This window comes from Triturus cristatus, chromosome 7 (genome assembly GCF_964204655.1).
Source record: "Triturus cristatus chromosome 7, aTriCri1.1, whole genome shotgun sequence".
NCBI classification, from domain to species: domain Eukaryota; kingdom Metazoa; phylum Chordata; class Amphibia; order Caudata; family Salamandridae; genus Triturus; species Triturus cristatus.
Window position 1 is genome coordinate 1,355,794,289 of NC_140590.1, and position 27,724 is coordinate 1,355,822,012.

General features: G+C 42.8%; 1 protein-coding gene across 23 annotated transcripts in view; it reads left to right on the plus strand.

The window, feature by feature from the left end:
• Positions 1-27,724, plus strand: part of LOC146812053 (copine-1-like) — a 633,944-nt gene that overhangs the window by 99,606 nt on the left and 506,614 nt on the right. For 9 of the 23 annotated variants that reach the window (XM_085619050.1, XM_085619039.1, XM_085619045.1 and 6 more), the window contains exons 2-3: positions 1,361-1,459; positions 2,632-2,718. The exons of 3 other annotated variants lie outside the window; for them this stretch is intronic. The gene's annotated coding sequence lies outside the window, so the exon portion shown is untranslated. The remainder of the gene's footprint in view (positions 1-1,360; positions 1,460-2,631; positions 2,719-27,724) is intronic. 11 more of the 23 variants (XM_085619047.1, XM_085619044.1, XM_085619055.1 and 8 more) reach the window with 2 other exon arrangements.

Genomic DNA, 27,724 nt, shown 5'->3' on the forward strand with positions numbered 1-27,724 from the left:
GAGACAGCGCATGCGCTGGCTCAGGCTAGACCTAAAAACTGAAATCATTCTCTTCTCCCCTAAATCCAACCCTCTCCCCATCCAAACTTGGATCTCTGACCTCAATGCCCTCAACTGCTGTCTCTCCTTGTCCAACTCAGTCAAATCTCTTGGTGTCTCCATTGACAATAACCTTAATCTCAATTCTCACATCAAAACTTCTGCAAAAGGAGCCCTGTTCACACTCCGCCATCTCAAAAAATCAAGCCCTTTATTCCATCAGAAGACTTTAAACTAGTAGTTCAATCCCTGGTCAACTCAAATTGATTACGGCAACGCCATCCTCACCGGGATCCATAAGATCCACCTAGCTCCTCTCAAATCTGTTCTCAACCTTGCAGCTAGACTCTTCACCGACTGCAAACGTTTCCACCACATCTCCCCAGCCCTCAACTCTTAAATGACTCCCTATTGAAGGTAGGTCTGCCTCCAAAGATGCTTGCATTACACACAAAGCCCTCCGCCAAAACACTCCGCCTTACCTCGCCAACAAACTGCATAGCGGGCAGTTCCCGAGCTCGAAGTACGAACGCTCTCCTCCTTGTCCTACTCCTGTTAAAAAAAATCCACTCAATCCCTCTCCTTCTCCGGTAATGCCCCAAGCACCTGGAATGCCCTCCCCAGAGACCTGCGATGCAACCCGTCCTATCTCAGCTTTAAAAAGGACCTCATAGTGCACCACCTCAAGAAATACTGGGGGTCTTAACCCTAACCCATTTTCTTATCTCACCTGTTAGATTTGTAAATTGCTCCTGCTCTTATACCCGTACTTGTATAATTACAAACTGTCTCTTGTAACCTGTTAATTATTCCCTGCTGTTGATTTTTGCTGATTTTTGTTCTTTTTACTGTAACTATCATATACTCATGTAAAGCGCTCTGATAATTCTTCTCCAGCCAGCGCTATATAAAACCTCTAAAATAAATGTAGCTCTATCAACATATCCAAAATGGGTAGTTCCCAATGTGTCTATGGTCTTTGGCATCGGCGAGCAAACTTGTATACCTTTTTATCGTCATTTGTAATGGTTTATATGATAGTCGAATGTATTGGAATGATTCTTGGGTGATTTTTGTAAAATTGTGTGCAGTTTGATACTTTTGCAGTACATGATCTTGGTTTGCATATTGTAATCGGTATCGCTCGTACAGTGTGTTCCTGTGAAAACAATAATTAAAATGTGATGCACGTTTCATCCAGCTATATCGACACCCATTTCCCATTTTGCAAGACACTAATTGTTCACAACATCCTTTTTTTTAATTTAGATTTTAGGAACTGTTTCTCAAATACTTTCTTTTGTATGTCTGTTCTATTAAGGCAAAGGACTGTTTGAAAAATTGCTAATCCTGGCCGCAGATCGCAAAGTATTCTTTGTTGAAATTGGTCATGAGACACAGCTAAATGGGGCTCAAAAAGGTTGGTTTTTATTAAGTGTTAAAACATGCATGCATGACGCCGTTAAATGTATGTTGGGGCCCGATTTGTAACCAATTTCTGATTTGGTTTTGAATGTGCAACGTTGTCCGTATATGCTATTCGGTTTATTCTGAACATCGCTTGTTCTTAAATGACTTGAAATGTCAATGATCGTCACATCTTGTTTGGTTAATGTAAGTTTTTAATAAAACACTTTCCCTTGTCCCTAAAATGTTGATTTTATTTAGCGGCAGCTTATGGGCTGCGTTAGAAGAATTACTTGATGGTCAAAAACAAAGTTTTGAATATGTGTATATAATGAACATGCTTTTATGGAGATCCTAAATATTGCCTACTGCAGTGAATGCTTATGTGGGGAAAACATTTCAATACTGTGTTATTTGTTTTTTTTTGTTTTCTTTTTTTAATGATTGTATCTAACCCTTGAAAAAAATTACGGTTTTAGGGTCAGTTCTGTTAAGTCTCTCACTGGTTTGGTGAAAGATTAAAATTAAGTTGCACCTTTCAGAAATATCTTGTATCATTTTCACCTAAACGTTTGATTGAATAATCCAAATGTGGAGTGTCTAAAATAGGGGAGACGTTTTCTGGGGTACACCTGGTTTGTCATAAAGTATATTATGTAAATGTTTGCCATCAGATGAACATCTACATCGTGACTATACATGGAATTTCTCTTTACCACTCAGACGCTGTCGTACCCTTTACTATATGCTGAAATGTTTACAGCATATGTTGCCATTGGCGTTTGGGATTGAATTTATTGTATTGCCTGTAATACCTGCCCTCAAGTAGCTTGTTGATTGATGAATACATATGAGAAAAAGGATGATTTTGTTTGGAGTTTAGAAAACAAACCACGAGCATTTAGGATCCCTTACACAATAGTCTGCAAATGGGTTAACTGCAGGTTAAAAGTACTTTAAGGTGCTTGTTGGTGCACATTTGAGAATACATTTAAGGCAATCTTGTGCTTACTTATTGCTTCACTATCTTATTGCTTTAGCATCAAAAGCCTCATTCTTGGGTGAATCTTTTCAAAGTTTATTTTCAAGTGTTTGATTCAAGCTGATTTATATTTCATCGTACATCATCCTTGACTGTTACTGTTGCCTGCATTGATTTTTGCCTCCATTTATTCTCTATTGCAGTCTTAAACTTGGTTTTAATTGGTTGCCCACAGGATTGACTTGGGTGTCCTCTCCTACTTGTTAAGGAACATCTATTGGTTTTTACAGGTAAGACGCCTTGTGTTGAAGGTCTGTTTAGTCTACATTTAAATATAGACTAAACTGGCTTAACTAATTTTCCTAAAAATAGCTTGTTTGTGCCTTGTTAGATGTTCGTTTTTCTCTCCTTGATTTGCTTATCAACATCAATTTTCTCTGAATTGGAAGCCATTTTATTTGGTGGCACTTAATTACAAATGTTCGATTTTTTTTTTTTTTTTCTGACGGCCACCAAGAAATTTACACATCCAGTTTGCCTCTGGTGTGTGTTTAGATGTCATCTAAATGTGCTGTTACTTACAAGATGTACAAAGGTTTATTTTTTTGGGGGTAATCAGAGAAGCCGACTAGGTCTCTTCTCTTTATGGGCAATAACATTTCTACATCGATTATGTACTCGCCTAAAATCCACTGTTGCTGAATGCTTCGTTTTATAGTTATTTGATTTTGTAAGCTATCTTTTGATAGCATAACCTTTTTAATTCCATGGCTTATCTTTAACACGCTTCTATACGCTTGCAGTTCATAGAAACCTTTCTGCTTTTATATGGCTTAACTTGTAAAGGTACAGCCACTTCTAACCTACCATGTCATGCATGTTAAGTGAGGCATCTTGTCAGCTGATAAACATAGCTTAGAACTTCGACATTCACTCCATGTAACAGTTCCACGCGGAAACCCTTTTTTGCCGATTGTGCAATGATTCTCTAGACCATTTATTCCACTACGCCCGAATGCCAAAAGAAAAACATATTGACATATTTGCATGCAGTTGAACATGTTAAAGCTGTCGGGTTATAAGGTATTCTTTTGTTTTACAATTCTACTAGACTTAATAAACGCCCTGAACCACTCAACAATTCGATTTATGGTCCTGATCTTTATGCAGATTTTCAAGGTTTGTATGCTTGTATTTGCCTGTGTTAACAGGATATGCAAAGCATGCTTTGTTGCGTATGCCCATTGGCTGCTTAAGAATTTGGATAGATATAGAATAGTGAAAGTGTGCACACATGTGATTATGGAGCTGTGGTATACATTCTGGAAAGGGTAGCCAGCCTATTGTATTTTATATGCTTGCGCTCGTTTTTTTTCAATCCTGTTAGATATTTCTTGCGGATTGCCTTTGTAGGGCAATTGTGGGCTTGCCAATGTGCGGTTGTCTGATCACCAAATGGAAATAGTGGGAGCTTACATTTTTGGCATTATCTGTAACTTACTTTCTTAATGCCTAAAGTGTTATACTTATGTTTTTGTCATGTGTTATTTCCTTGCACAGGTAGGAACACTTTCATTTGGCCAGTAGGGGGTTTGGTACAAAGATAGTGTTTTGTTTATAACCACATACATGAGATGTTACTGGAGAAGGTAAACAATGTTTGGGTCTTTTGAATGGTATCTTCTTGGGAAGTGGACTGCTGCCGCTATTCTCAGGTCTGTCCCAGTTAAGAAGCCACCAGTTTCCCACCCTCATGTTTTGATCTTATCTCAAGCATTCCTAGTCAAAGTTGACTAATGTAATTTCTGTCCCCCTAGCAGCAAACTTGCTTCTATTTTTCACTAGAATCAGCTTAAATTGTCCTGTTTATCTGTTCAGCCACCCGGTATGCCGAAGGGCCCTCACCATAGGTTACTTTTAAATGCTGAAGAGCGAAATACAGGCTTTTTGACGTGGCGACCGATTAGCACGGGAGTAATCTTTGAATGTTTATCTAATCGTTTTTGTTAGCTACAATGGTCTTTTGCCATGCCTGCTTAGCCCCTTTCCCACCATCGTCCAGTTTTCATAAGTCATTTGAGTTCCTTGTCGTATGCGATTTTGAAAATAGACGAGTGGTAACGCAGAATAAGAACTGTTGGTTGCTAATAAAAATCTTCTGAATGGTGCTTCCTCATTTCCAGTTGGTAAGGCACCGTGCCATTTTCTGGCCTGTAACCTGTTTGTTTTTCCTCAACACATGTTTGCACTGTTAACTTTTTTGACAACCTTGACTGTCAAAGGCAATTGGACATGGACCTAAGTGATTTTTTTTTGCATTGATCATAATACTAATTTCCTCTCAAAAGTTGATGATCTAATATTTAAACTCAAAATATTTCCTGAGATTTTTTTTTCCCCCCCACTAGGAAGAGGGCCGTCACACAAGTCTGTATTGTTACTCATGGTAGTACGTGCAGAAACTTTGATCTGTTATAATGCGTTTTGTATGAGTAACTGTGGTTGGCCTTTAACCAAAAATGGTCGGTTTCACTCTTGAAGGTCTTAGATTTGGCAAAAGGGATATATGCTGTCTGTTGCACAGACTTGGGGGACCTCTTGATCACCATGGAAAAATCTTATGGGGAGAATAAAGTTGATTAGCCTGGTTCTATAGTCCTTTGTTTAGAAAAGATTACCTCTTGTCTTTGTGAATAGTTTTTCACTAATGAAATGTACAATTTTGGTGGGGTGAAGACAAGTTTGCTAGTGTACTGAACAGCTGGAAGTACGTTCTTGGGGAAGTGCTCTTAAAATTTACATAACTCATTGACTTACTCTTCAGTATTAGACAAACAACACAAATAAACAAACTTGTCTTTCATGGGAGTTGTCTCTTTGTTTTAAGTATAATTGTGTTTTAACGTGTAAAAGTGAAGGGTTTAATGACTGATACTGCTATAGTTCAAACTGACTACAGTAGCCTGAACATACAACTAGAGGACACCCGTGTTGAGAAAGTATGTATGTTAAAGGTACAGGATATTGTATAAGTAGGTTGTTTTTATAAGAATGCAGACCTCTTTTGCTGATTTTTGTTGAAGACCCATTGTAGAGAGTACTAATACTTGCAGTGGGTGTTGGTCAGCCCATTGCTTACAATTGGTTGCCTTTCGTGTAACTTGGCTTTTCTTCATCTTAGTGTTCATCCCTCCCCCTTGCAGCATATCTTCTTTACCTTCCTTTGGAATGCATGATTTGTATCCTTCTACTGCTACATTTAGAGTACTGTTCTTTTTATGTTGCTTTTAACACTCTTTTAGAGTGCTTATGTTTAATTTTTTTTTTTTTTTTAATTTTTTTTTTTACTTTCATGCTCCTTCCCTGCGTGCTGCTTCTCCTTCACATTCTTGCCTTTCCCTACATTAGAAGAGCCCAGACACCTACCATACTGCACCTTTACCCAAGAGTGCTTTTGCAGACCAGTAATTCATTTTAGTGTTCCGAAATGGGCAACTGCCGCCCTGGGATAGTACAAAAACTGCAAACTAAATGGCTCCTGTGTCATGACCTATATCTGTGGTGACGCATGCATGTCCATACCGCTGGGCCTTCTTAGCACCAGAATGCCTACCTACATGTGTGTTGGCACCATGCACATGTACAGCATAAAATCTTTTTCCCCCATGCTGAACAACTCTGGCGGTTGGTGTTCATTGGCAGTATATCAAAAACAATCTCTTACTTTGGCAACTTCTTTAGCCAAAACCAGTGCTCTTAAAACGTTTCTGTTGCTAGATCTCTTATCTCTTCCGCCCCCCGCGAGCTAAAAGCAGCGCATAGTCTCTCCCCCCTCCACCCCCATCCTACCCCTACATAGAGCACACAGCAGAAGTACAAACTTAACTCATACATACTTCTCAATCGGGACACACTGAGGAATGGCGCTGGGTTCCATAACGCACAAAGAACAGGTACAGCATGGCCTGGAGCAGTGCAGGAAGGGGCATATCAATCATTAATTCAGCAGGTACCATTGCACTATAACCAGTGAGATTGAGGGGCCCAGTTGACTACAATTATGAGTGTTGTATGACTGTCCATCTGATGGGATGTTGGCCCTTGTAGCCAGCCAGCCCTGTCCCTTAGGTTAAACCTATTGTAACTCAAGCAAAACCTCAGTCAGACATATTCTAGTTCCCATTCCACCTCCGAGACTTGTCAATCCTAAAGCACCCCCACATACGTGCTTCAGACCCCTCATGACCATTCTCTGACGCGTACTCTGACTGCATGCAGTCTGTCAGCCCAATGTAATAACGCTACAGGCCAGTGATGGAACTAGACCAGTAATTTGCAAAGTTAGCCTCCAGAGTCCTTGAGGCCTAGTCTATTTGGCTGACCTGTCACCGTGTACTGAAGAGCTTTCGCTGATTGCATGTCTTCTGACCGCCAAATATATTCAAAGCATCTTTTTGCTTCTTTAGACCCTCATTTTTAGCCTTGAAGTATCCATCTGTGCCACCCTTATTCATTTTAGGTTACTTTACGCTAGCTCCTGGCATCCTAGCCTTGGCCGCTGTGTGCCAATCTGCCCGTAGCTCTGGAACCTAGTGATTCACATGCACCTTCGTTCAAAGTGCATGCTGGTACTAGACCTACCGATCTGCTGCTCCTTGACATACTGATCTGCTGATCCTTAGTTGTTTTGTCTGTCCCTCGCATCTGATGGTAAATCTTCGATTTGGAGAGGTCTGTTTCAACTTCTGCAGTTTTTGTTTAAGAACAGTGCTTAAAGGAAACTTGTTTACAATGTGGTTAGCACGTGGGAGACGGAGGAGGAAAGCTACGAATCAAAGCCAGTGAACACAGCCTGGAGGAAAGGGTATGTGAGCGCTGTGCTAACGGTTAATAAAATCAGGTGCATGTAGGTTTGTTTCACTTTTGTATCATCCTTGTATGCGGTCTTGTGCTTTTCCTTTTTTTTTTTTGATCTTACTTTGATTAGCCAAACCGCACTGCCACTTTATAAAATATTGCCTTTGACATAGTTACATTTTGTTTTATTTGTTAAGACGTTACGATTTGCATGTGCGCATTTTCGACAGAGGCAATGTTATTGATGTAGTCGTGCTTAAGTTCTTTTGTGAGATGATAGGGGAGGGGGGAAGGTGTTAGCACAGGGGAGGAAGAGTTAAAATAGAAAACACGCCCTGCAAGTTTTCTTGGCAATAAAGAATTGCTCTGCTGTCACACAGATGCTCCGTCTGCCTTTATTTACAAACTTTTGAAAACCTTGATTTTTTTTTTTTAGGTCTCGCGCCTAGCGATGCAGTGCGCAGCACTGCTTGCGCAGCGAGAGTCCTTTTGTCCGGGGTTTGAAAACGGAGCCTGGAATCGCACACGCTTGTGCATGTGCTTTTCCTTTTGGCTTCCGCTGTTGGTCTTTGAGTTTTTTTCAAACGGAGCACGCAAAGGCCAAAGGCGGGCGCATTGCTCCTCCCATGGCCTATTGGTGTCTTATGCGCACCGCCGGCTATGTGGTTTCAATTATCGTGCCCAGACACGGGCGCGATAATGGAAACTGGATGGCTCGCTGTGGCGTGCGCACCGGCGTTTATCTATTTATTTTAAAATAGCGATCGCTTTCGAGGTTGCTTTCACTGCCGCTTTTTTTTTTCTCTCTGTCTTGTGCTCCCTGTCTGGTGGGGCCCCGTGTGGAGAGTGAGTGCGTGTGCGCGCTCCCTGCAGGGGTGAAATTCCAGTTCAGTGTTTAGACTTCTGCATATTTTGCCAGTGACATAGGGCTCAGGATTCGCTGATAATCCTGCGGTGGATTACACGGTGCTCGGAGCTGGAGCGACAGGTACTCTCCCGTTCATCGACAATAGGCTAACGAAGCCATCCTGCCACAATGGCCTTAGGCAGTCCTGCTCTTGAATAAACAGACACCGTGTGCTCTACGCCCTGCTGCTGCGATATGTAACAGCAGTCAGACCTGCCGCCCATTTTCGCTGCGTGCACGGAGGCTCCAGGCTATCACTCCGTACGTACATCTGTGCAAGTTATTACAGCCACTCTTAATTATTTCTCGGCGTCACCATACAAATTCAGGGTTGGCTAATTCCACCTGTAATAAAATGAAACCGAACTGCGTTTTTAACAATTACGCAAATGGTTCATTTTACTGTGAACTTAAAAGTAGATAGTCCAGCTATAAACAACCTGTCATTTAATGATTGAACAAGCCATTCTTAAACGAGGCATATTTTTTCTTTCAATCCCTGCTTTTAGCTTTCTTATATATTTTAAAAAAAATGTACATTACTCAGGTGATCTATTTCTGTTTCATATGAAGCAGGCCAAAGGTTGTTGGACAATATACAGCAATTAGAATATAGACCATGCATTTAGCACACACTACTCACTGATTTACTTTTGGTGCTTAAGTAAGAAATATTGTTGACATCCATCTTCCTGGTACTTACTCGATCGATCTTGGTATGATCAATGACAGAGTAGTGCCACCTAGAACTAGTTATATTTTGGCTCATGATCACGGTTCATCCCTTTTTTCGGGGGAAAAAGGTTTAAGCACCCGAGAGACCTCCATAGGTTTTATCGTTTTATGTGTCAGCTATGGTGATAAAGTTGACATGCTGCTGCAATGATCCACAGATCACACACAAAGCATTGCAAAGTACACTCGACCAATTGAGCTATCTTAGCACATGTTTTTTAAGTCTTACTCAAGACCGCTTTAGCGGTCTGTTGCAGATGGCATTTTATTCAAACTCATAACACATACTTCGAGTGGGATTTGACTCTGTCATCGCTAGAGTGTATGACTTATCTTCAATTCTCTACTCCTGCTTTGATGGCTTTTCTCCCTATTCTCACGTTTGTCCTCACTCTTGGAGCATTGCTGCTTTTTATATGTTGTTTGAGTGGATGAATTATATCCTTCCATTGCTGATGTCATGGGAATAATTTTTAGGTCTGGCTTGACAGCATAGTTGGTAGCAGACCTATTGTTACAAATTCTTTTTTTTTTTTTTTTTTTTTTTTTTTGAAAAAGTTTTTATTGAACAATAATTCGGTTACAAGTATGGGCCTACAACCACCCGGGCCGGCCGCTAGGTACATAAGGAAATATACACATATCAAGGATGCAGTCCGTTCCCAGGGCACTGCCCCGCAGTGGCTCAAGATAGTTCTCGAAGAACAGCAAGTGTCAGTCCAACAAGAACAGAAACAAAAGGAAAAACAATAAAAACAAAAGGCGAGTTACAAGGGATACCAGTGCGGTTCAGGCTCCCCCCGGGAAACTCCAGTCAGAACATTTGAGCAATCCGCTAAAGAGAGGAGTACCGGGAGGCCGGGGACGGAGGGGGGGGGGAAGGGGGTCAAGGGAGATGAACGTCCATATGTAGTTGTTACAAAAAGCGCCAGGAGCCGTCAAGGGTCAGGGGGACATGGCGATATCAGTGTCTACCAGGGGGGGCGTACAGATGCCTCCGCGATACGCATTCCATTGACCCCAAATTCTACCCCATGCCCCCGGCTTGCCACGGGCCACATACACTGTCTTCTCCCGAAACATACACCAGTCCATATTCTCCTTCCATACTGACACGGTGGGCGGCCGTTGAGCGCCCCAAAGTTGCGCTATATCCCTCTTGGCAATCATGTTCCCTAGGGCCGCCCACCGAGTCTGAGCCGCGTTGTAGTCATTGGGCTCCCACACATTCAGGACACAGCGACGCACCTCCGGCAGCAGCACAACCCCGGTGACCTGTCCCATAACCGTGTGGACCCGGCGCCAGTAGTCCGCCACCTCGCGGCACTCCCAAAGGATATGAAGAAAGGTGGCGCTGAGCCCGCAGCCTCGTTTACAGAGCCCGTCGTCGGAAAATCCCATCGCGACCAAGCGCGGACCCGTAACATACACCCGGTGGAGAATCTTGAGCTGTACCAACCGGAGACGAGCCGGAATGGCAACCTCCTTGGGGGACGACAGTGCAGACTGCCAGTCTTCGTCGTCCAATTCGACCCCATCCCCAGTCCAAGCCTCCCGAAGGCGCACCAGGAGATCCGCCCGGTGATTAATCAATTTTTTATAAATTAAAGAAATAGTACTATCAGGGACATGTCCGTCAAGTACGCGGTCCTCGAGGGGCGAGGAAACAGGGATCTTGGTCCCCTCCCCGAAGACCGAGAGCAGGGCGTGTCGAACCTGGGCGTAGCGGAAGAACTCCCTGTCGGTCAGCTCGTATTCGGCCTGGAGCACCGCGAAAGTCTTGACCGCGCCCTTGTGCCACAGGTCTCCCACTTTGCTAATACCAATCGTGTCCCACTGGTCAAACCCCTTGGTGGTCCACAAGCTGCCCAGGCGGCCGGAGGCAAACAAGGGAGTAGCACATGTCATTCGCTCACTCCAGCCCATGGCCGCAGTGGCAGCCCTCCAGGTCCGCACAGCAATCTTAGTAGGACCCGTAAGGGTCCGGTCAGCCAGGCGGGAATAAAGTGCCCTGTTGTAGTTCCCGCCGGGAAGCAGGAACTTGTCCATCTCATACGCCGGATTCAAGCCGGGCGCATACGTGGCGTGGTTAATGGCAGATAGCTGCGAGGCCCAATAGTACCTGCGAATGTCAGGAAGCGCGATGCCCCCGTCATACCAGGGGAGAGTGAGCTTGGCAAGAGCAATACGCGCCCGGCCGTTCCACACCAGTCTCCTCTGCAGGCTCTCCACCTCCCGAAAGTAGGCCACTGGGATAACGTCGAAGGAGTTCTGGAGTGCATAGAGGAACCTGGGAAGGGACATCATTTTAAACAGCGCGGCCCGACCCAGCGGGGACAGGGGCAGCCTGCACCACCGGGCCGTGTCCTCACGCAGTCGCCGAAGTGGACGCAGAAGATTCTGCTCGTAGCGAGCCACCGGGTCCAGCGAAACGTATATCCCCAGGTACTTAAAGCCGCTCAGAGATATTTGAATCGGGAGCCGAGGCGGCAGGAGAGGAGGACCACCAGCGATGGGATAAACGCAGGATTTAGACCAATTGATCGTGAGACCCGAATTGTTCCCAAAGGAGGTCAGAACGTCAAAGAGGACGTTGAGTGACTGCCGCGGTGAGGTGAGATACAGGAGAATGTCGTCCGCATACAGCGAGACCCGATCTTCAAAGCCCGGGCCCCACCGGATCCCTCTAAGCGAGGGCTCCCAACGGAGCCAGGCAGCGAGTGGCTCCAGGGCGAGAGCAAAAAGCAACGGGGACAACGGGCTATTGTTACAAATTCTTAAAATATACATAGTGGTCTGTGACTCTTCTCATAGGCATATTTTTCTCTCACCTCATTGTTATTGTCTGTTATGTATATCATTCCACCTTTTAACGATTGCGTAAATTACAATGCAGGAGGGACTTTTTTGCATCTCAAAAAATGCACTCAATCATTACACAGTAGCCAATGTTTTCATTCTGTTTTTTTAATTGCAGTAGGCTTTTATTTAAATATTTTAGTCCAAAAACAAAAATCAAGCCAAACCTATTGGCTTTGTCACTGCTTCTTTCTTACGTTTTATACAGCATTTGCACTTTAGCATTGAATGCGTGTGCAATGCCTTCTATGTTGCCCCTTGTCCCTCTCTTCCCTGTCAGCTTTAGCTCTTTTTCCTGAGCCAATAAGCTTTCACACTTGTTTCTCCGCCGCATCCACACGCCTCCTCTTTTGAATGCTTGATCCCCGTTTTCATCCCCATCCCCGCTGTTTGTGTCTGCTTCGCCTTTTGTCTTCCCAATATGCTTACACCTGTAAAGGCTCTGGCAGCCACTGCTATGGACTTAGCAAATGCTTGTACAATTGCTGCTCAAGCATTGGCAAAGCCAATTGCTTCGGTTTGCCAACTTAAAAAATTATTTTTGAATTTGTATTACTTACCTAGTTCCAAATTGGCCATCACATTCAGTCATGTTGAATAAACAGGCAATGTGGTGGCCATCTTGGAATGATAGAAATATAATCATTTGCAATGCAATAGGTCTCACATTATTAAAGTTTGAACTATTGGTGTTGCATTATTTAGCAATGCCAATAGCTCAAACTTAAATAATGCAAGACCTATTGCATTGCAAATGCTTGTTTTTTTTCTACGTGTTACGGGAGCGTGTCCAGTTTGAAAAATGTATTTGCTTATGAAGTAGAAGCGCAATAAAGGTTTAGCAAATGCTGCATGCTTCTACCTTTTTTTGTGATAAAATTTAAATCATTTTTAAAGCGTGCTCTTTAAAATAATTAAGGTTTTTTAGATGGTGTAAATACGCACCGGTTATATTTGCAAAACCTTTGGGTTCAGTATGTACCCATTTTCTGCTGGACGCTATAATTGTTTGCCCTGGTATCTGAAACCTCTACTTTGCAAAGCTGCTCCTCTGTTTCTTTTTTGTGCGCAACTGTAACGAGCAGAATAGTACTTACTCTTCTCTATTTAGCTGTAACGGCAACACTACTTCACACAAACACATGTGCAAACATGCCAAATATAAAGGCAGGGGGGAGCTGCGGTGTGGATTCAGATTATTGCCATGCTGCCAAAGACAACGTGTAGGGCGGATGTTCTATTTAAAGAGCTCATCTGTGCATATCTTCCTTCTGATAAAACAACTTAACAAAATAGTCTTGTCTGAAAGTGCAGATTCCGATCTCAAAGGATTAGCAAATGTGAAAAAGTAGTACGCCAACTTGATAAGAATATTTCATAAAGTAGGAAGTAGTTGTGGCTAAAGCTAAATATTGTGCAGCCCTTTTTCAAGTCTGTGTAGCCTTTAGCTTTTCAAATTCTTCACCGTGTGTGTTTGTCCCCCACCCCCTTCTTGTACTGTTAAAAGAACTCTGGCAAAACCATAACATCATAGCATCCGTTTGCAAGAGCGAAGATGTTTTTTGGTGAGCAGCGCCAAAAGGATGTAATCACATGTGGACTGATGGGGGTGGGGGGGGGGACTCCTTATGGCAGTGTTTTTGCAGTAGTCTGCTTTGGGTGAATGAAGTGAAGTAAATTAGTGTATCTAAAAGTTGGTGATCAGAGGCAAACTTCATTTGCATACATTATCAACAGGGTGATCTACAGTTGTAGAAGCCTAGAAACTAATAAATAATACCAACATAAGATGAATAGAATTTCATATAGCTCAACAAGATAATGCAAATACGTGCAGCACTGAGACATTCAGCATAGCCACTGAGTGTCCAAAGAAGGGGTACTTTGACATGTATTATTGGTACAAACCACAAGAGGAAGAAATGTCATTCTGCACGTAAGCTTTAAATATTTGTCCAATCAAGCGAGGCCTAAGCTGCATGGTACCTTTTATGGTCTTAAGATATACTGTTGCTGCCCACTTGTCCCAAGTAAGTGACACTTTGGGACTATCCGGCCTAATTAAATGTACCAACCTGCATACTTTTCCATCGAAATCATTGCAATATCTAACGCATAGTCATTTCTAAATATATGCTGAAGCCTGCATCCTTTACTGTTCTAATGTAGTTCTTGAGCAAGCCTTGCGTTGTGAGCGTCTTTCTGCGATCTGGAAAAGTACAAGCATTTGTGTAAATGATTTTGTCAACTTTGTGAGGGCCTGTAGATTAGACGTTTGGTATCGACTCAAAGATGGTTTCTAAATTTCTCAGTCTTATAAGAAATCACTACATCTTACTTGTCACGTCTCATCTGTGCCTTTATAACTCAAATCAGCTCTGTATTTTTTGAGATTGTGTAGTCAATATTTCGACACACAACGTGCACAGCTGGAAGCTAGAGCTGCACGCTGGACAAACTTGGATCATTATACAGAGGGTAATCTGTACTGCTACTCTTATTCTAATCACCTCCAATATTCATGATCCCCCAGCTCCCTAACCACACAATGACTTTCTCCCACATGCTTCCTGTGTGTGTCGTGTGCTTCCTCCTTAACCTAATTTTGCTTATTGTTTGCATTATCAATGTTACGGCTAATAACTGTGATAACGGATAAGGAACGATATTTTAATAACTTTTGCATATATTACGATAAGTGGTCACTATTATTCCTGGAACTGGAGACAGTATGGTCAACCGCTGGCCACTTTCCTTGTTCTTGGCGTTCTCCTAGCCCTTGTCAAAAGTTCTTGGAGTTGGGAAATTTTGTAGTTTCTGAGCGCTGCAGTTGGTCTTTGTATCTACCTAGCAGGTCCTGAGCTACTATTGAGGCAGGTGCCAGCAACACTTGCAAAAGAAACAGTTGGTGCTCCTGTGATGTATTGTCAGAAGTCACCAGTACGTGATGGCACCCAGCACTTGAAGAAAACGTAAAGATCCTTTGAAAGATGATATCCGGAGGCCTGGCCTGCTGTGCGCAGGGATCTGCCTACTTTTAGCTATTGGTTGCTGTTGCTGGTACGAAGGTTGTATCTGCAGGGTGCCTCTGATGCAGCTCGTGGTGCAGTTGGAGCCAGTCCTTCCTGCTCTAGCCCTGGTGCATTCTTGGTGTGGGAGCTGTGGAAGCTGTGGATCCAGGATGTCAGCCCCTCACACTTGATGGCAGTTGGAATAGTCGGGATAACCTGGTAAGGGCCTTTCCACCTTGGCTGGAGGCAGTGTTGTCTGGTGTGGGCTTTTATCCAAACCCAGGCGCCTGGATGCAGGTCGTGTGATGGTGGGTTAGCTGCTTCTGGAAGGGCCTGCAGGACTAGGTGATGAAGATAATGTAATGTCTCTTATTTTCTTACAATAGCAAAAAAGCAAATCGTCTGATATTGATGGTGGAGCACTGGACATATGGCCTGGAATGTTCATTGGACGGCCAAACAATCTCATGGGGGCTCAACTTGGTCACGCTGTCTGGTTTACTCCTCATTGCCAACAGAGCCAGTGGCATTGAGTCTACCCAAGATAGTTCAGTGGATGCACAAATCTTCCCCATTTTATTTTTCAACACCCCATTTTTCCTTTCCACAGCGCTTGCTGCCTGTGGGTGGTAGGCACAATGCAGTTTCTGTGTAACCCCTAGCCCTTTGCCTATTCTCCCGATCACATTGGAAATGAATGCAGGTCCGTTGTCTGAGCTCAAAAGTGCTGGTATCCCAAAGCGAGGGCTAAGTTCTTTCAAAAGGCATTTGGCAACAGTTTGTTTCACCTCCAGAGTGCAGTTAGGGAGGGGGAAATTAATATAATTTGTAATAGGTCAACAAAATAATGCAAATATGTGCAGCACAGAGACAGCAAAGCCACTCACTGAGTGGCCGAAGAGGGTAACTTTCTGACCGCTTTTATTGGTACAAACCACAAGAGAAAGAAACTTCATTATGCACGTAATACAGGTTAAGCATTGAATATTTGTCCATTCAAGAGAGGCCTAAGCAGCGTGGTACCTTTTTATGGTCTTGCGACATGTGGGCAGCAACAGTATATCTTGAGTACGTGACTCTTTGGGACTGTCTGGCCTAATGCATGTACCAGCCTGTGTACTCTTCCATAGAATTCATTGCAATATCGAACATAATTTCTAAATATGCATATATAGCAAATACAGCATCTGTTTGAGTTGGTGGATTTGATTGAATAGCTCGATAGGCAAACCTTCTGCATACCATTGTCTTTCCCTTTACCAAGCCTCTCTTATGGGGGAACCTGTTGAGCCCTCAGTTATTAGCGAAGAAGGTTTTATGTGCATGTTTTCCTGGACCGCATTTTAAAGCTCACCTTTCTGATGAGGTCAACCATTGATCCACTTAATTCTTGTAGTCTGTTGGTTCACGATGTAGACCACCTTGATGGAGGTTATGTCTAAAAAGAAAGTTGATTCTCCTGTTTTTTACCTACTTGCTGAAAAATGCTAGGTTGAAGGTGAGAACCGCCCTCCACCAAAAATGCGTTATAGAATTTAGTCTTGACTAGTTTGCTGATCTTACCCTCCAGCTCCTAATGCAGCATTTTTTGTGATCGTATTCATTATTTGGTCATTTTAGCACTTGGTAACAGTGGCTGGGAAAAGAGTTCACCTTTTTACCAATTTAACACCCAAATACAGCTGTGTGCAACTTAAGGATCACCAGTTATCCTTTGCGAAAAGTTGCCCGATGTGCAGGAACCAGAGTGGCCATATTTTTTGTATATTTTATTCGGATTGCAAAGAATTACCAGCTGCAATCTCAAAAGTTTGAGGTACTTATTATTGCAGACTGAATAAACATGTGGCTGCCGAGCAGTTTTATGCACCATGCAGACGCTTCAGTGCAGTTGAATACAGAAAATTAGTGCTTGGTGAAAAAAGCCGTGAGCTGGTGATTTGAACCAGTCAATGTGTAATGGGTCTTAGCATGGCGTAAGGACGCATTACATTACGGCAGCTTTCAGCACGCTGAGCTGAAAGACAAGTGTTGAATTAGCAGCAAAGCATGACATTTTCTATTCTGTCATTCCAAATACAAGTCTCATCCGCGACAAAGTGATCCCATGTTTGTCAATGAGCATTCAGGAATGTGTTTTTTTTCTAAATCTCTGCGAATGCTGGTAAACTTGGGTGTTGCAGGCAGAGGAACCGACACAAACCAAGGGCACTCGACAGACCACACTTAGGGGTTGTGTTTTTCAGCAGCTGGCCGCTAAAGCGGGAGCTACCTCATACAGAAAGGTGTATAGAATTGAGTAAACCTGCCTTCTTAGAGTACGTTTTTGGAAAGACTATTTTTATTAGTTAAACAGCGAGGCCAGCTAGCAGCAGGTTGGGCTTCTCTAATGAGATGCTATTCAGACATGAAGCTTCTTTTCTTGCTGGTGACAGTCCTGTCTCTGACACCTGTTCAAAGCTAGCCAGTATGTTTACTACGAGACAGTAGCACACAGACCGCCATGACAGAACCTTCACACAAAGCATGCTCAGTTAACGAGTGGCTGTGTGGGACCTTGGCAGAGAAGAGGAAGAAACAAGAGGGAGAGCGGGTCTGTGAGAAGAAAAATATTTAGAAGGACAGGGAGGGGAAAAAACTTGCGCCAAAATGTGTGCATTTGTATTTCTTCACAATAAAGCATTAATGAAATCATGGATGGCGAGAGGGACAAACTAAAGGCATGCATAAAATATTTGCAATGGAAAATAATTTTGGTTTCCCGTATCCACTCTCGTTGCCACAGACCTCTGTAGCTGATAGTGTAATCTTCTTCCTCAGAAATAGACTGCAAACTGTTTTAGTCAAACACAACCCTGCACGTCCTAGAGTGTGGAATTGAAAGCAAGGGTGCGTGCACGACGGCGGAAAAAGTGAAAGCTCCAGATGGCGCCTCGGGCGCTGAAAGCTGCCGGCTGCGCGCGTGAACGCAAGCGCTAGGCCAGCCAGCAGCACTAGAAAACTCATCTACTAAATGTCTCTCTGAGCAGCACATGAGCGCTGACTCAGCGAGACCTAAAAAGTGAGCCATATTTTCGTAATGTTATAGTTAAGTGTTTAAATTGGTTAAAACATACCATTTTATTTCTACTAATTTATGACCAATCACTGTGCATTTTTGTTTCCAGTGAGACACCTGGTCACTTTGACACAATATTGTTCACTTTATGAGTGTTTCTTGTCCTTCTCAAAGCTTCTCTATTCTATGCAGAGTTGATGTTGAAAGGGGGAATATCTTATTTAGTTTTGCTTCTCCCTGCTCATGTCCCTTTACAGCCATTGTATTTTAATATTGTTGGTTTTTAGGGTCCCAGACTAAAATGTTGTTCCCAGGTAGTATAATATAAATGCTCTTGCCATTGAATTCCTAATATTTTGTCCTCCAAAAACTATTACCTTCGGTGTGTGGTTCAAACTTGTTTCTTGTTGGATATGTTTCTTGGATTTATGAATTTACCTTGGTCTGGAACAATCCTACAGGCATGGATTACATTAGTGTTTTCTGTACCAATTGTTGAAATTGGACTTTTGAGCTACATTGAGATGGCAAAGATTGAAGGACATAATAACGTTGGTCTACGTGTTGTCACCTTTGTTTGTCTGTGCCTGTAAAACCTTTTAAGGTCTAGCTTGTTGAATACCTATTGTGTACTCTACCAATAAGTGGGCTTTGCTTCTGCCCATTGCTTAAGATTTATTGGCTTTTTTGCCACTCATTTGCTTGTTATTTGATGTCTTGGTTTTCATTCTGTTTGTCTCCTCAACATAATGTCTTTGGATCCTTGTGATTAGATGAATTGTAGCTTTCCCAGCTCGCATCTAACAAGTACTACTTTCTTTTCCTTTAAGTACTCCATGTGAGTGCATATGTTTTCTTTCTGTGACTTGTGCTGCTTCCTCCTCACATTCAGTCCTTCCTTCCTTACTGCACTCTACGGGTGGAGCGAATAGAGATCAGAAAAAAATTGACATCGCATGGCGGTGCGTCACTGCAGGGGTGTAACATGGCGCCACTCATCGACATGTGAGGGAATTGCTATAAAACAATCTCTAGATTGTCTTGCCTCTGAAGATTCACAAGATGAGTTATCTTTGGTTAGGTAGAGGGGAAGGCATTACCAAAGGTAAGTAACTGGACATTTAAGTTTTTAAAGACTAAAAATCGTGAATTCAGTTTTCTTTCCTGATATACCATAAGCTACGTATGCTATGTGACAAGATTTAGAGTTTTTATTTCATTTTTTTTTAAACGTGCTTTTCAAAAAAGCATTGGCAAACCAGTAGCAAAGTATTCCTAGTTACTGGAAACAGGAGTATAGTAGTATTTTCCTACATTTATGTGCAAAGAAAGTCTGTATGAAAAACACAGATTTGATGGACCCAACTGCGGCTTTCATTTATTTTCCTTACCAGTGGTTGGTGAGGGAAGGAAACCTTTGCAACTAACCTGTGAAGTGTCAGGCCCCCCATCTACTCGCCCACTCACTATGACTAGCCATTTTTAGGGACTAAAGGCCCAGTCTGGCGGGAGACTCCAGCTGATCAAGAACAGGTGTTCTCATAATAAATTGAATAAACAAAGATGCCTTTAAATCCTGGTCCATTTGCTGTGCCTTCAGAGATGAAGATCAGATGTCAGTTTGTCTACTTGCATGTTCCTTATTCTATTCTGGATAACTTGTTTACAAATTCCTTTACCTTTGCAGTCAGAAAAAAGTTAAGGAAACTGTCGGACAATCATGCTGTGTGCAAAGACAGGTTATAGGATGCCATTTCTTTAAACATAAAATATTTTAAATACCTTGTAAATGAACTGTACAAATATTTAAAAAATAGATTTCATTTGTTGCAAAGCACTTTTTAAAAATTCTAATGTGTGATAGAAACAGATATTTCAATAAGATCAAAACAAATCGGAACACATTACTTGGTGATGTGCAAATGATAAATATTTGCTGATACACAATTTCCCCATTATCATTTAGCTACAGTTTTCCCCATTATCATTTAGCTACAGTTTTATCTGTAAAACTACACGCCATGAACTGAGTGGAAATGAGGAGTCATGGCTACCTAGTATGTGGCTAGATTTTTATTATACGCTGAGCAATGTTTAGTCTTAACTCAACATAGGAGTTTTTGTACAGCAGACATGCTAAACTCGCATATTTAAAGGTGCTCTCATGTTTAAAAATTAATAAAGGAGACTCTAAATCAAGTATTTGCCTAGGTAACACAGTTAGCAAGGAGTAATTGTATAACTCTTCAATACCGTGAGGCATAGCACCCTGGGTAATGTGCTGCATGGCTAAACACTTATACCGTCCAAAAGACCAGACCTACCTGCTATGCCAATGCCTGTTTAACATGTTGCAGAGCAGTTGATGTGCAATATGGCTTAAAGAAAAAAAAAAAAGAATTTTAATTAATAAAGCGATGACACTGACCGTGTTGGCGACGTCGTATCGCTGTTTTTTATTTGTAAGGTATGTTTCACAGCAGCTCAACTGGTAGACGATAGTTTTTGCATAGATGACACCCACTAGCTTTGCCAATGCTTGTTAATCCAGGTACTAGTAGTGTGCTTTAAATGAACCCATTCAATGCATTTATTGTGCTATCTTTGTTGTCGATATAATAATATGCATTGGATATGATCATTAGTGCTGGCTATGCAAGCTCATACAAGTGATTGGTTGGATTACCAGAGGAGCTATACAAGTTTAGGTAGAACTAAAATAATGGAGATGAAGAAAGATTTATATGCAGCTTACTGTACACTAACATGGGTCATGCCGTGGGTGGAGAGTAAGAGGTTTTTTTAATTTATTTTTTTTAAGAAAGGGGCATCAGTTGATTTATTTTAGGGATAATTTTTCATGCAGGGTTTAGAAATGTCTAGGAAGCTTTTCGGAAGGGAATACAGCATGATGCCTAACTGTAGATTCTTTTTAATTTTTTTTACATAGTGCTATTTTAAATACTTTTGATAGGCACAATAGAAACCGGTGAATGGTCTGTGTAGCCAGCGGTGGTGTAGTTGTTGCCTAGCAGTGCAAAGACTGATAATCAGCTCTTTGGCTTGAAGCGTAAAGTAATGGCTGGATGCACAGGAAAATGTCGAGTGCTTTAGGCTAAACTCAAAAGAAGCACCAACCTAGTAATTAACGTGTGGATCACAGTATAAATTACAAAAGCAATTGCGCAGTATTCTTTTCTAAAGGGTGTTGGGTTCATGAAAACTGTTGGTGTTTGAAAAAACACTAGCCATGAACCCTTGATTCCACAACACACCACTGTTTAATCCTGGCACCATTGTTCTGTCGATAGAAAACAGAAGATCCGTGGGTCTGTAGAGCTCAGAACAGGGCTCTAGAGCACCATCAGTACAAGCTTATACCTCCTACTCAAACATAAAGGGAGTCCTATTATAAGGACGGAGTCCCATCACCCACCGAGGTGGCATGCTTAATCATCTGGGATCTCCTCCTGGTCACAAAACCTAGTGTAACCAAGGGCTACCACCCCCTCACTGAGGCTGGAGCACAGGGATGTTTTATTGATCAGTTGATCGGATCTCCTAAAATCCATTTGATGAGAAGCATAAAGATATAAAGGGTGATGGTTGCAGTGCAAGTAATGGTAATGTGATAAGGTGATGTAAAATTGGCTACCAAGAGAACAAGCATTTGCAATGCAATAGGTCTCGCATTTGCGAGAGTTTAAACTATTAGTATTGTAAATGAGATGCCTTTTATTTGTTTTCAAACCCAAAACATAAAAAAAGGCGCTGTCCTTACAATGTCAATAGCTCAAATTCACATAAATGCGAGACCTATTGCATTGTAAATGCTTGTTTGTAGAGCGTCAACATGGTGCCTTCAAGGCACATTCGAATATTTTGAGAATCTAGAGTCATAGGAGCTAGACACGCCATGCTGTATTCGTACCCAGCGAAAGACACATTAATGCAGTTATTGGTGTTTTGCATAGCACCAACACGCTACCTTCCAGGCACTTCAGTGTGCTTAGAAGCCTGTAACATTGACAAAGCTTGGTACTTAACGCAATCTTACTTGCAAAGCAGAGACACTTTTCTTTCGTTATCTGTGTATTTATTCATTTGTATTTTGTGTTGTGCCAACATGTTTCGTCCATACACTATAGTGTTTCGAATCCCTGATTGGAGGAAGACAGCGCCAGGCTAGTGCTAATTTTAAACATAAAGAGACTGGTTTATTTATTGGCGCTTAATATAGCATATTTACACTACTTGGGGACTCTGGAGACAGCGAGTAGTTAGTTCTGGGCGCACTCTATCATTTGCATAAAAAAATATATGCATTTTACATTTCACCAGGGCTGACGTTTGGGATATGTGTAGCACCTGCATTTTGCACCTTCCAACAATTTATTGCAGGTCGGCATCGTACCTGCAGTGAAATGTAAACTCTCTGCTAAATCTTTAAAGAACAATAAAGTAAAAACTCGGGACATTTTCCTTTGTTAAACTGTTTTTTGTTCAGAATTCGGGACACCATAAAGGTAGAGGACATATTAAAGAATCAAAACAAGTAGAATTGTCAGTCATAAATAGAAATTCGTTTTTATTTACCATCCATGTGTACAGCTGCCAAATGGCAGTCATGGGCCCCCTGTAGGGCAGTTCTATCTGTTTCGCCAACAGAGCGTTTACGTTCTGGGACTTGTAGAATGTAGGTTTGAAATCCAAACATGCGGATGGCGACAACACTTAGAACTGGCTGAAGGAGTCGCAGATGGGATGAAACACAGACATGTTCTCCCACTGCAAGCCACCTCGGTCCACCACCCTCTGCTCCTCTATGGCAGACAGTCCTGAAATGTACACCAGTGAAATTACTGGTACCGTTATCTGAATCCTCACAAAGTCCCCGCCCTTCTACCACCACAGGTTGTGCTGAACACTGACGGAGGGAGTTTGTCCCACCAAGAAGGTCTTTAACAGGCCTCATGTAAGAATGAAGTCTCTCTCAAAGATGAACCGCTTTTAAAACACCACAGCGGTAGCACTTGTTATACAGGCAGAAATGAGGACATCGCCTTAAAAAGGGGGCGGGAGGAGAAGTGGGAAGGCTGCTGAGAAAATGTCCAGCCGTGAATGTGTAATTCCCCTACACTGAGAAGGCGCCCACAAAACCAAACACATAAATAACTTTTCACCCAGCTAGAAGCGATCTGGTGACCGTCTCTGAAATCAGACCTTTAGATAAATGCACGGATTTTAAATGTGACCCTGGGGTGTGTACAACAAACACAACTGGCTGTCGCTTTAATAACAGGCGTCGTCATTCGAGGCAATGGACCTCATGTTAATCACCCTGGGAAGAGTGACTCGGAGACGACTCACTGCTATACGAACCAGTGACCTGCAGGTTACAGAGGGGCGTGCACAGTAGGCGCATTAACCTGCTGAGCTATCTCATCGGCCTCTTGAGTGCACCTAAGCGTCCAGAGGAGCCCATTCAGGAAAGGAACTTGAAGCCACAAAAGATTCCTGTGGGATAATCAGCAGGGCCTGGTGTCTTAAAAGGAAGGGGGTTCCGTTTGTTTTCCAGTTCCCGGGTCTCAGGGATAGTATATTCCGGGTGTGTGGACAGGGAGTTCTGAGATAATGTTGGGTTGTATACTGCAGAAAGCACACCGCCCCTCCCCGTGATAATCCACACCCGAACCCACACATCCCTCCATTGGATCCAATCACAGGACCCAGGCACAGACCGTGAGGAAGGCAGGCAGCCTCATACGTACCGTGGAGAGACAGCCCAGTGGTTCATCCACTTTAGCGATCTGTGTGTAGCCTGTCTGCAACAGGGCCAAATCAGGGCAGGGCGGATGCTGCGTTTCATCCTGCCCAAGTCAACAGCAAGAGCACCTTTAAGTTCGGTAATAACAGTTAATAATATTATTTAAAAATTGACAAACGTGTCTGTGGGTGTAGAATGTGTTATGTCCCGGAAAGGACAGATTCGGAGATGTTTCTGGCAAAAGCGTGCGGTCTGATTTCGGGGTGACACGGGCAGGTAACAACTACTGGGGTGCGTGGTGTGGAGGTGAGGCTGTTTCTCACCTTTTACAACTCCTCACATCACTGAGGTTGACCTCTGTGTAATGCAGTCGAAAGGCCACCCACACCCTGGAGGTCTGTACAGTTTTTTATTTTTAATTAGCAACAACATTCAACAGCCCGATGTTTACCTTTGGCTTTAAAATTTTCTTTCCCTTCACTCTGTTTTCCTGCTCATTTAAAGATCATTTGCAGGTTATTTTAACCCTGTGGACTTTTTCTTGCCAATTTCCCTCTTGCAGGGGTTTTCTATGCACAATATCTACTGTAGGCAGCAGTTTCCGCTATACGTTTACCTTCTGCAACAAATTGTTTCAGAAGACTAAATTTTCACCAATATCCGGCCTGCTAAGTTCACTGCACTCCTGTAGGAAGCAGGCAACGTAGTCTGTCCCCTAAACATGGGGCTTGCGAGTTTTGAAGCCCATCTGTCTGTTGCAAATCAGTAAACCCTGGTGGTACGGGCGAAAGATGGACTTGCCCAAGATCACACAGGTTGGTGGTCAATTTAGTAAACACTTGCTGCCCAGATCTGTGTGCAGCTGCTGGTTCGAATCCAGCAGGGTTGCCCCAGCCTCTCTCCTGTCCGTAGGTGATAAGTGTATTAAACTGGATACCCCGATTCAAATGTTAAATGCTTCGTAATCCGATCAGAGATCTGTGTATATCTTGGGTAGTTATGGGATACATCTAATTAATTGTACAAAGCGTGGCTCTGTATCACTTCAGATCTGTGTGTCTGCCTTGTATAGTTGCGAGAGGAGACGCCATGCGCGTGCACATCACCTGTCTGTGCGCGCACATGGTTTGTCTCCCTTCGTGCACCAAACCGACAACTATAGTCTCGCCGAGGCGAAAGCAGCGCATGCGCTGCGTTCGCTAGGCGAGACCTAAAAATAATTTATTAAATTAACTCTTGGTGTCAAGGTTAAAAAGAGTGCAAACGCAGTCTGAAATATTTTTTGACTGCAATGATCTAAACATAGACCCCATCGTAGTGTTCATTTTTGCCATTGTTCTGTCACCATTGCCTCTGTTTCAGACCTTCACATTTTCTTTTAATCTTACTCTCTGCCAGCCTAGCCACAGGTGCATCAGTTCCAGTATAGTGCTTAATTTTCTAATTTAGTCCTGATGTTTCCAATCATTCTAATTCCAGTTGCGCACACCACTAGTTGAGTAAATAAACACTCCTTTTGATAAACCCATTGTAGCGGTTTTTCCCCCTGAGTTCCATCTCCCTCTTTGTTTTGTTAAATGAAGCTCTGTAAACCCTTTACTTTTACTTCTAGTTGTCTGTTTTTGTTGGTGCCATTCCTTTTGTCACAATGCTGATGTAAGATTTATGGTTTGTTGTGTCTCGCCATATTGTCCCTTAGTGCCACACCCATCACTACTTGGCAGTTCATTCGGTCGAGCCTAGACTCTGTGCGCATGCAGTGCTCTGCGAGGCATGCAGTATTGTCTTTTGGCCAGGCCCACCAGTTTTCATTGGTTCTTTTATGTGCCGTTTGGGTAATCCTTCGTTTTGTATGGTGCATGGCTTACATTTGTCCCACCTCTTGGTGTGTTACCACCCACGGCTACTTAATTCTTTTGCCTCTGCTATCCTGTTGTTCGGCTGCAATTGTCCCTCCCACCCCGTTTTTATTCTTGTAGTTTGTGTTCTGTTCTGCTTTTACTTCGGTGACTATAGTCTCGTATGTTTTTGGGGGGGGGGGGGGGAGAGAAGGTTGTACACAGTAACTCTGGTGGGGAAAGTCATGGACACCCCATCGGCCTATACCCACCGCACTTAACCGGGATCCCAGCTGCGACACTCCTCATGTTACTGCCCCTGCTTTTGCTTCAAGTGTTGTCAGCCGCTCCACCACTTTTTTTTAACTTTCTAATTTAGCGTCTTACAGTAGCTCAGGACAGAGGCAATCAAAATTACATGTTTCTTTCGGGTTGTTCCTTGTGCTGTCCATAAACACATGTCCCAGTACAGCCCCGCCCCCTCTCCAAAATGGTTTTTCCTGACGCTCATTCACGTTATGTGATCGGTCTATTAAATACAGCTTTACGAATGGGCGATGTGGCCGAAGTTTTAGTGTTGGGTTGCTTAAATAGTGTACAAATATTTGTTTAAATAGTGTTCCTTTCAGGGTTGTTGCTTGTGGTATCCGTTAACACACGTCACTATACAGCCCACACCCTCCTCTCCAAAACGGCTGTCCCAGACGCTTGCGCACAGTTATATGATCTGCCTGTTAACAGCCTTGTAAATGGGCGGTGTGGACCACTTTTTAGTGTCGTCATGCTTAAATAGTGAATAAATATTTCTGCTTAAATGGGATACAAATTTCTTGAACCAAATACTACCTTCTCGTCGACAATGTTCTCATTAGCTAAAGATAATTCAAAATGTGGGGCGCATGTCGCCCCACATCCAGCCGCACTGCTGCCATGCGCTGCTTCTTTGTGCCAATATTTCAACTTTATGCTGATAATCCGTTTCTTCAAATTTCATCTAATTTCACTAATTTAATCATTTTTAGTACAATCCACGCGCAGGAATCATTTATGCAATTTCCCAAGCTTCTTATGTCACTGTAGTGCCCAACCGGTCCTCATTCTGAAACACGACTAGTGCACGATTCGTTCCAGGCAGTATTTATTAAAAACCCAATGCATTTCAGGCCACCCTTCTTCAGGGGTAACTGCCTCGATGATTAAAACAGTTCCTCTTTTCTCGCAACTTCAAACAACTCATTAACAAAAGGAAATACCGGTCCCATGTAAACTTTGTTTCAAGCCGAGAATCATTTTAGTTAAATTGCAGCCAAATTTGAATAATTTGCTAAAATGAGGACCTGTTCTCGCAAAAGCATGCAGATACACTGAAGACAGGAATCGGTAACAGCGCACCACTGTTCCCCAACACCCCGGCTCCAATCACTGTTTTCCGTTTTTTTTTTCTTTCACTAACGGCTCATTTAGCATGCATTTGTTACTGGGCTAGGCGCTTTGAATTGTATTGATACGCTATCATTGCTTTTTAGTTTTTTTATTTCATGCCATGTAGACACTGCATTAACATTGGAGTAATTTGTGCCTTCTGATGTGCTCCCCTGATATTATGCTATCATGTATACATTTTTACAGTCAGTTTTTTTAGTGAGTTTGCAACTTATTCATGTCTTCAGTGTATCTGCACCATTGCCCTGGAACCAGGAATCTGCAATAGCGCACCCGTTTCGCCTTCACCCTGGCTCCAGCCCTGTTCACAACTTCTTCCCTTTTCCTTTATTCACTGTTCACTCAGCATATAATTGTTACTCTTTCACCCCCCTTCCCCCATCCAACACATTTTCTTCCTTCCCCATATCACTGTTCCTTTTCCGTACTCACCTTTGTGTCACAAAACGTATATAACACACACGTGCATATGGTTATTCTGTGCACACCCTTATGTCTCATTATAACTTACAGCCCTGAAGAAGTTCATTTAATGAACGAAACGCGTTGGCTGGCAAACCATTTCTTGGAAAATAAAAAAGATTTACTGTAAATCAAGACTCATTGACTATTTGACCACCACTGTGATGATAACGAGCAGTGCACCACTCCACCAATCTTATTCTCGCAGACAAGGAGGTACTAAGGAAATAAAATGCAATTTTTAAGCCCACTATCTTCTTTGTGCCCTCGAGCCACCTTCTACGCAGCTGTTAACCTCAAGCGGTGCAGAGGCACACCTTACCAGCTTACTGACTGCTCCTCCACCCGCCTCTTCTGCA